This window comes from Gymnoscopelus microlampas (assembly GCF_963454915.1).
Source record: "Gymnoscopelus microlampas genome assembly, chromosome: 19".
NCBI classification, from domain to species: Eukaryota; Metazoa; Chordata; class Actinopteri; order Myctophiformes; family Myctophidae; genus Gymnoscopelus; species Gymnoscopelus microlampas.
The window spans coordinates 22761084-22769553 of NC_139956.1; positions in this window are offsets into that span (position 1 = coordinate 22761084).

Below are 8470 nucleotides of genomic sequence, written 5' to 3' on the forward strand. Positions count from 1 at the left end.
GTCACGTTGTCTCCAACATCAGCCATTAAGAAACTCTTCTGCTGTTCTTCCACTGATAATTGAACAAAAGCAACTGGAAACAGAAATATATGAATATTTAAGATACATAAAATACGCAAGATACATTTTTCGTAATGTTGTAGGTTGAATAATTGTGGTATTTTACCTTCTCTCCAAAGAAGTAAGCACATTAGATGCAGGATGATCTTTAATGCTGCCATCATCTTAACGTTTGACTCTTGAGTGGAAAGAGTTTAGGGATGTACAGTAGACAACATCTTAAGAGGTGTGCCTGTGTGTGATTGGACAAACTGATTGCTTCGCTTTGTGATGATGTCATGACATACTGACAGAAAATCTGTTAGTGACCCAGGCTACATTGATGATGTGGCACGCGTGCGTGCGTGCGTGCGCGTTCTCAACTTATAGATGTGTGGGAAAGTGTGATACTTTCCCATGAATGGTCTTGAATATTCTGGAAAAACACTTTATTGCTTAGCATGTGGAGACTGTTTATTTATTCTTTATGCTTGTTCTTTACTACAGTAGGTCTTTAGCTTGCTCGTTTGCCTTAGTTTTACTGTGTTTTGCTTTAGTTTCATTTGTTGGTTGTTGTGGTTTAAAGATCAACATATCTATCTGGCCTCGCGTGGCCAGACTATATGACTGCGTGGATATGAGTCTCTATGAGGACGCTTTTTTTCCAAGGGGCAGGATCAAAAGAATGGAGTCTGGACACAATTGGTTAGACCTACAATCAACTACCAATTACAGTCTCCCATATTTGAATACTGGGCCCTGATTGGTCACCCCAGACTTCAGGAGCAGGAAATGGATTCACAATGGAGTGGTACCAGACCCAAATCGCAGAGGGCAATTTTCTTTTTGCACTGGCAGATTTGTCTGATCCCAGGCTAACTACTTCCAGTCTTTCTGCACTTCAAAATAATATTACACTAATATAACAGTAATATCAGTCTTCCTTCAGTTAACAAAGATGTGTAGCATGTTTCTAACTGTCGTTGGTCAGGGTTTATTAACATAGATATTTCTTTGGGTGAAAATCTTATGGTAGTGTACTACTGTAGTCTGGTTAGTGACCCCTGTCACTTAAGGTTATGTTATTTTGCAGCACATCCTTGACCTCTTGTTGTTGGTTGACAATCATGTGTCTTATTCTGACCATTTTGTAAGTCACTCTGGATAATAGTGTCTGCTAAATACTTACCATACATTATCATTGTAATTGTAATACTATAGATACTAGACAGCAGTTGATACAGTCAAAAACACCTTGAATTTTTAAAACGAAAACCTTGGCGTCCTAGAAAAAGGATTCCAAGCTTGTCTTTATTGTAAACAACAATGTGTCTTAATGTGAGTGTGGTAACGGAAAGAGGAGGCGAGCGACCCCCTCCAGGTTGAGCAGTTCCGCTGCTCCAGCAGTGAGTTTTCCACATCAATCAATGTTTAAGAATACTTCATATACGTGTGGCTGTGGCTTCATAGGACAGGTACTTATGCACTGACGACCAATGTGACAGGAAGGCAACCAGTCAACCAGCAACCTTCCTGAAGACATAGGTGATGCTATATGCTTCAACTGCGTTTGCCACAACACTACAAGAAAATGACAGATGAGTCCCGATCAAGGGACTCATCTGTGATGCCAAAGCATGGGGAAAACTCCACAGTTAACCATATGCACAAAGATAAATCAGTTTCTGTTTTGGTTCACCGTCACCCACACATAAACTGGTGAGTAATGATGATCTCCCTCAATCACACCAGAAGAATCTAAAAGCATCTCTATTTTCTCCTCCCAAAAACATCCCTGCAGGAGCCTTAGTGCTCTGTCTTACTCTTTGCCCTCATTTAGTGGTCCAAAATCTATGGATAAGTGATGTGGCATGCCCTTAAAATGTATTATGTGTTCATATAATACATACTGAAAGTTACTCTGTTTATCCACTGGTCAGAGTAGTTCATCAGAGTTCAATTGTTAATCTCGCACCACCAGTTTCGTCCATCAGTTTAAGGTCATTAACAATATAATAATCATCCCTACATATTTGATTCTTAGAATTTGCGTAATTCAACGAATATCCATAGAACATTAGAACATAAACACATATTTAAGCAAACGCCACATGCGGTGTGGCGAAAACAAACAAGCCAGTCACATCCTCATTGAGGACCATGCACGGTCATGTTGCGGATAGGGGAGCGCTTGTTTGTTTCACTGAATGTCCTGCTTATGTGTAATTTGTAAACAGGATTCCTCTACTATTGCATTATTTAGTGAGAGATGTGTGGCCTAGCATTAAAACCTGTATCTAGCGGGTCTGGTCTAAAGACCTGATTTAGTTGTAAAACACGATTTTAGGGATATGGGGTGGGGGGGTATCGAGGTAAGTGACTTTGACATTTGTCAGAGAACAACAGGACAAGTGGCCATCGTATTGGATTTGAATTAGGATCAGTGTACAGGTACATCGCTCTAAGGCTTGTACCTCTCACTCACATGAGCTCAGAGAGAATATGCAAAACCCACTCTGAAAACTCCAGTCATGCAGGAATCAGTGTGATAACCACTGAGCCTCCGTGCAAGCCATTCACACACACACACACACACACACACACACACACACACACACACACACACACACACACACACACACACACACACACACACACACACACACACACACATAGAAGAAGCACGTTTTAAAAGTTTTTATGAGCTCAGTCATACCTACACCTACTGAGCCCCACATAGTAGATAGTAGTGGACAGAAGGCATTACATTACATTACATTACATTACAGTCATTTAGCAGACACTTTTATCCAAAGCGACTTACAATAAGTGCATTCAACATAGGTAGGGAACAAAACTACTAATCACCAGAAGTCTTAAGTGCATTTCCTGCAAAAACAAGCAACCAAGAGTATACCTAGCGCTAAGGTAAAAGTGCTATATATCAGCTACCTACTTTCTTAAACAGATGAGACAAAATAGCAAAATCAAATGAGCACGAGCTAATACAAAAAGTGTATCGACTAAACAAGATCCAATAAAACAGTACAACAATAAAACAAGAGTTCGTACAACTAGTTAACAAGTAAGCCAGACAAAGAGGAAGGGTAGTGTTTCCTGAAGAGGTGGGTTTTCAGCCTGCGGCGAAAGATGGGCAGTGACTCTGCTGTCCTGACATCAGTGGGAAGTTCATTCCACCACTGTGGGGCCAGAACAGAAAAAAGTCGTGACCGTGTCGATCGACCAGGCATCAATGCTATTGTGTAACTCTAGCTCCAGCATACACAGTCTCGTTCTCCATGTTGATCTTCTGTGGTCTTGATCGTCTCTTCTTGTTGAGACTCAGACAGTGGCGCGGGAAGGGGCGGGCTACGGGGGCTGCAGCCCCCCTGATGATGGGAAGGGATTTAAAAAAAAATTGTTTTATTACATTTAAATTTAATTAAAATAATTAAATAACGTAACCCTAACCTAACCCTAACCCTAACCCTAAAACCGAAATAAAGTAAAGGAAATAAAGTGCCAAAACCCACCCAAACCCGCACATTTTTCGACCCGAACCCGCAAAAAAATCGCGCGCGTCAGGCGGATTCCCCCGACGCTCAGCCCCCCTGGCTATTAAGTACTTCCCGCGCGCCTGGACTCAGAGCAGCATAATGGAGGTTGTCTTCATTCTGTGACTTTTATTAAAAAGAAAACAAAGAAGAAAATCATGATCAGAGGAACAAGACCTCGGTGTGGACTTAAACTGGGGAACCAGTTGTAGGTAGAATAATAGTGGTATTCTACCTTGTCCCCATAGAAGTAAACACATAGATGCAGGATGATTATTGATGCGGCCATCATCTTCAAGTTTGTCTCTTGACAACAGTGTGATAAACTGATTCCTTTATCTTGCGATGATGTCCTGAGAGATTTACAAGAAATCTATTAGTGACCCAGGCTACATTGCGATTGGAACATGGTATGTTTAAGGTGGTAGGTTTATGTTGATGGTTGACATAATCTGTAGTTTCTATCATTACAGCTGCAGGGACATGATCTGCAACTCTATTGCAGAATTCTGTATCTTATGCATACTGTGTGTGTGTGTGTGTGTGTGTGTGTGTGTGTGTGTGTGTGTGTGTGTGTGTGTGTGTGTGTGTGTGTGTGTGTGTGTGTGTGTGTGTGTGTGTGTGTGTGTGTGTGTGCGCGTGCGTTCATTAGGTGTGTAGTGTCTAGTGTCTGTACTGTAGGCCTACTGCATGGTTCAGGTTGTCATGCGGAAGCTTTCCTCCACTGAATATGAGAGAGAGAGAGAGAGAGAGAGAGAGAGAGAGAGAGAGAGAGCGCTGAGGCTCTGCTCAAGAATGTTCATCAAATAGAGAGTACAGAGGCAGTGGTTTGTTTGTTTTGTTGCTGTTTGTAGATCACAGCTGTACCTGCATACAGCTCACTGTGTGGGTGTTGCACTGACATTGTACAGCTAACAGTGTCTATGGAATTAGAGGACATTAATTAGAACATCATCTAAGTATATAATATAATTTAATGAATGCGTCAAATTAATCATTTGAGTGTAGTGTGTTCCCATAATTGTTGTTGTTGTAGTAGTACATTTGCACATACATAGAATTTGTCTGCCTAAAGATTTAGGAACCGTGCCTGCTATTCTGTGAGAGAGAGAGAGAGCACCTATACAGTATGATGCAAGCGCATGTACACGCACATGGGAGAGAGATGCCTTTAATGTTAAGCCCAGTTCTGATTAACGCCAACATGCTAAATCAGTCAATTAAATTAATATCAGCATATTCATGCATGAATTCACATCGGAAACTTCTCACAGAAGGCTTTGACAAATGTGTTCATCTTTCCTGTGCTTTATGTCTTGATGTGCAGCATACCTTGTGGTTTTTACCTGGAATCAGAATCATGTGTGCTCTCATCGACACAACCTACTCACACACCTTTATAGCTTACAAAAGCATTGCCATTTTTGTATTATAACAGCTCACCAGGCAGAATCGGTGGAAAAGTTAATCACCATATCAAATTTAAAATGCTTTGACAGCTTTTTTTTTTTTTTTTAATCTTTATTTAACCAGTAAAATTACATGTGTGCACTGACCAAGAGAAGAGGCAAATAAATGTTACACAGCTCTGCCAGTAACAACAATACAGGACATAACAAAGACAAACATGACATCCGTAATACCAAAAACCTACTACCAAGGGAGGCTCAGAGAGAGTCTAAATAGCACCAAATACAGACTATTAAAAGGCTAATAACAACAATACATCATAAAACTACTAAACTGATATAAAACTAAGATCACAGCCTTTGCTACTCGTCAAAGCAGGAGCAATGACTGGAGAGTGTGCCCATGGCAATCCTCTTAAAAGTCACTGTGACTAGGGGGATCAGAGAAGCCAATTTTAATCTGGTCTGTAGATCATTCCATGACCAGGGCCCAAAAAACGCAAGTTTTTTTTTCTCTGCCTCAGATTTGGTATTGGGTACGACGTAGCGCATCCAAGCGTTTGATCTGAGGTTAAGCGAATTAGCTACACTAATGAATGCATGAATCCCAGCTTAATCTGATAGGGGAAGGTCATTGATTGTGAGATGCTTTATTTCCCCCTCCATTTTATCCAAGGGAAATTAAAATTCTGAAACTCAAGGCTTCTATTTCCACAAGAGAAGCAGTGAAGTGTTATCTTGGCAGAAGTATTTCAAAGTCAGTGACTCCCCAACCTCTGCTGTAATGACTGTACTGTCCTGATGTAGGATTGAAGACTGAATACTAGCTGGAACACAGGCTGCATGAGGCAATGATAGCAGTGATGAAGCACCCTCAGAGATGTAGCGACCACTGAGTACTTTCCACACCGTCTTAACACCAGGATGAGACTTGGCACAGGAAATGTGGTCTATACATCATACCTCATATTGTTCTTGTCACATGCCTCAATGCACACTTTTTTTAATGTCACACCTGAAGTAAATGAACCCTTGAAAGTCAATGATTCATCGTCATGAATAGAAGAAATACAGAGCATGTGTCATTTCATTACTTTTTAATAAGAACAAATAAGAAATATCATCATAAGGATAGTAAAATAAAAACAATGTTGTATAGAATTGTTGCTGTTGGGCAGAAACCCTGTATGTCCAAAACTGTTACTTTTCAGGAAATGGAAAAAACTACCTGTGGTCCAATAGATCCAATGTACAATAGTTGTTATTTTGTCACAAGCTCTTGTTAATACTTTCATTGGTTACATATAAAACCCACAGACAGATATAAACATTTTGGGCATGTCATTGTAGGCAAAACCTTTTAAAAAATAGTGATGATAATAGCCAATTATAGCCAACACAACGGCCGGTTGTGAGCTTATAAATCGGCTATTTATGCTTCTTTATCATATGGTGAAATATAGGGGTTTAATTTATGAAAAAACATAAAAGGATGAAATATAGAGATACAAGGTTTCTGCCCGACAGAGACAATATACAAGAATAAGTCATTTATTTTTGTTCATAAAGCCTGTTGAAAAAGTAAATCTAATTCAATATAGTGACATTATAAAGCATTATGACATCATTGAAATTGTGTAACATGAAAAGATTCAGCAAATTAAACAATTGAGAGACTAATCATAATTGTGTGTTTTTTATCTATCCACAATATCTATTTTCTGGTCATGTAGAGATGATCGTTAAGGTGACTAGGCCTATGTGTATTTTCTGGACATGTAAATGATGGTTAAGGTGAGGAGACTGCAGAGCACAACTCCAGTTCTGATGATGGAGAGAAGCACCAGGATCTTCATCTGGTTACAACAGTCATTTTCCTCACCTGAGTCAAATACATTAAACATTATAAAAAGGGAAATGATCGTACAGTACTTGTTAAGTTTTGCTAATGTTCATAAATCCGTATTGTTATCATGGAAGCAGAAGGATAAGGATAAGGATAATTCCTTTTAACAGGTCGTTCATGAAAGTCCTTGCGGTCTTGTTTCCAATGAGAACCTGTGAGCAATTAGGGGTTAAGAGTCTTGCTCAGGGACAAATTTCATTTCATCGACACATATGCTGACCTAGCCTGAAATCGAACCTGGGGCAACCAGGGCCTCTGGCTCCCTAGGCGGGCTCACTAACCATTCAGCTATGGCCGCCCCAAAGACGGTCAAGACTATGACTCTTACATACCTTGAACCTTTAAAAGTGTCACATTCACAATCACTGTATGAGGATTGACGTACATCCCACAAATATACAGTCCAGAGTCAGATAATTTCACGTTCTTGATTTTCAGAATGACAAAGGAGAGATTGGCACTTGTTTCAAATTGGCTTTTTGTCAAGTTGCAGTAAGAAGCATCGCTAACAGATCCATACATGGAGGAAATGCATTGGGGCTCCGAGTTGTTGACCAATTTGAACCAGAAAGCGTGAGTGTCCTCCATGGAGATGTTGGAGCAGAGCAAGGTGACATCTTTACCTGGCTGGACGCGAATGGCCTTTTTGCATGTAGTTGAAGCGCAAGGGGGCGGGGGGCGGGGGGCGGGTGGGGAGAGAGTCAGCACACTGAAGTCACAACTACTGTGCCAGATAATCACCAAGAGAGTTAAAAAAGAAAAAACGTTTCAGTCATTCAGTCCGACTTCACTGTAGCCTATAGTAGCCTTTTCATAAATTATATTTGTCTTAGGCTGTCCTGAGAGTTTATGATATTTAGAGAAATGTAAAGTTTCAAATACAAAAGTATTGGTAGTAGTTGCGAATTACTGGACATTTAGACTGAATGTTTCATTTATCCCTTTTCAAGGCCCTAGACCAGGAGATAGATTGCTGAGGTGGAGCATGGCATCAGCTCCCAATAGCCTACTTATCCTGTATTAGTTACCCAAGCCGTGCTACTCACACGCAGAGTTGGTGATGCCTGGTATTGAACACAGAACCTTGCGATTGAAAGGAGAGTTCTGCTCGACTGATTGAGCTCGCCGGACATAACCTTTATCTGATGCCTCATGCCAATGACAATACCCAAAGTACTAATGATGAAGGCTAGTGGTTTTAAAAAATGTTGTCAAAATGTCAAGGCACACCTGTATTCATAGTGAAAATAGCAGATCTACAGTGTTGCCTATAATGACATGCCCAAAATACAGACACCAGGTTGAAATTGGTTAAAATAAAAATAGTTAGAGTATAGAATTTGCCTCTGGGGAAATGACTGCAAAAAGTTCTGATATAGTAAATAGAAAAAATATTCATATTTATTTCTGTAGTCATATATTATGCAATAATATATGACCTGGACTTGTCTCTCCTCTCACAGCACACCATTGATGAAGTCTATGTTCGCTCATTATTTATATGCTGAACTGACCTAAGGCTGACTTGTAACTCATTCTCATTCAGCAGTACTACTGTCATA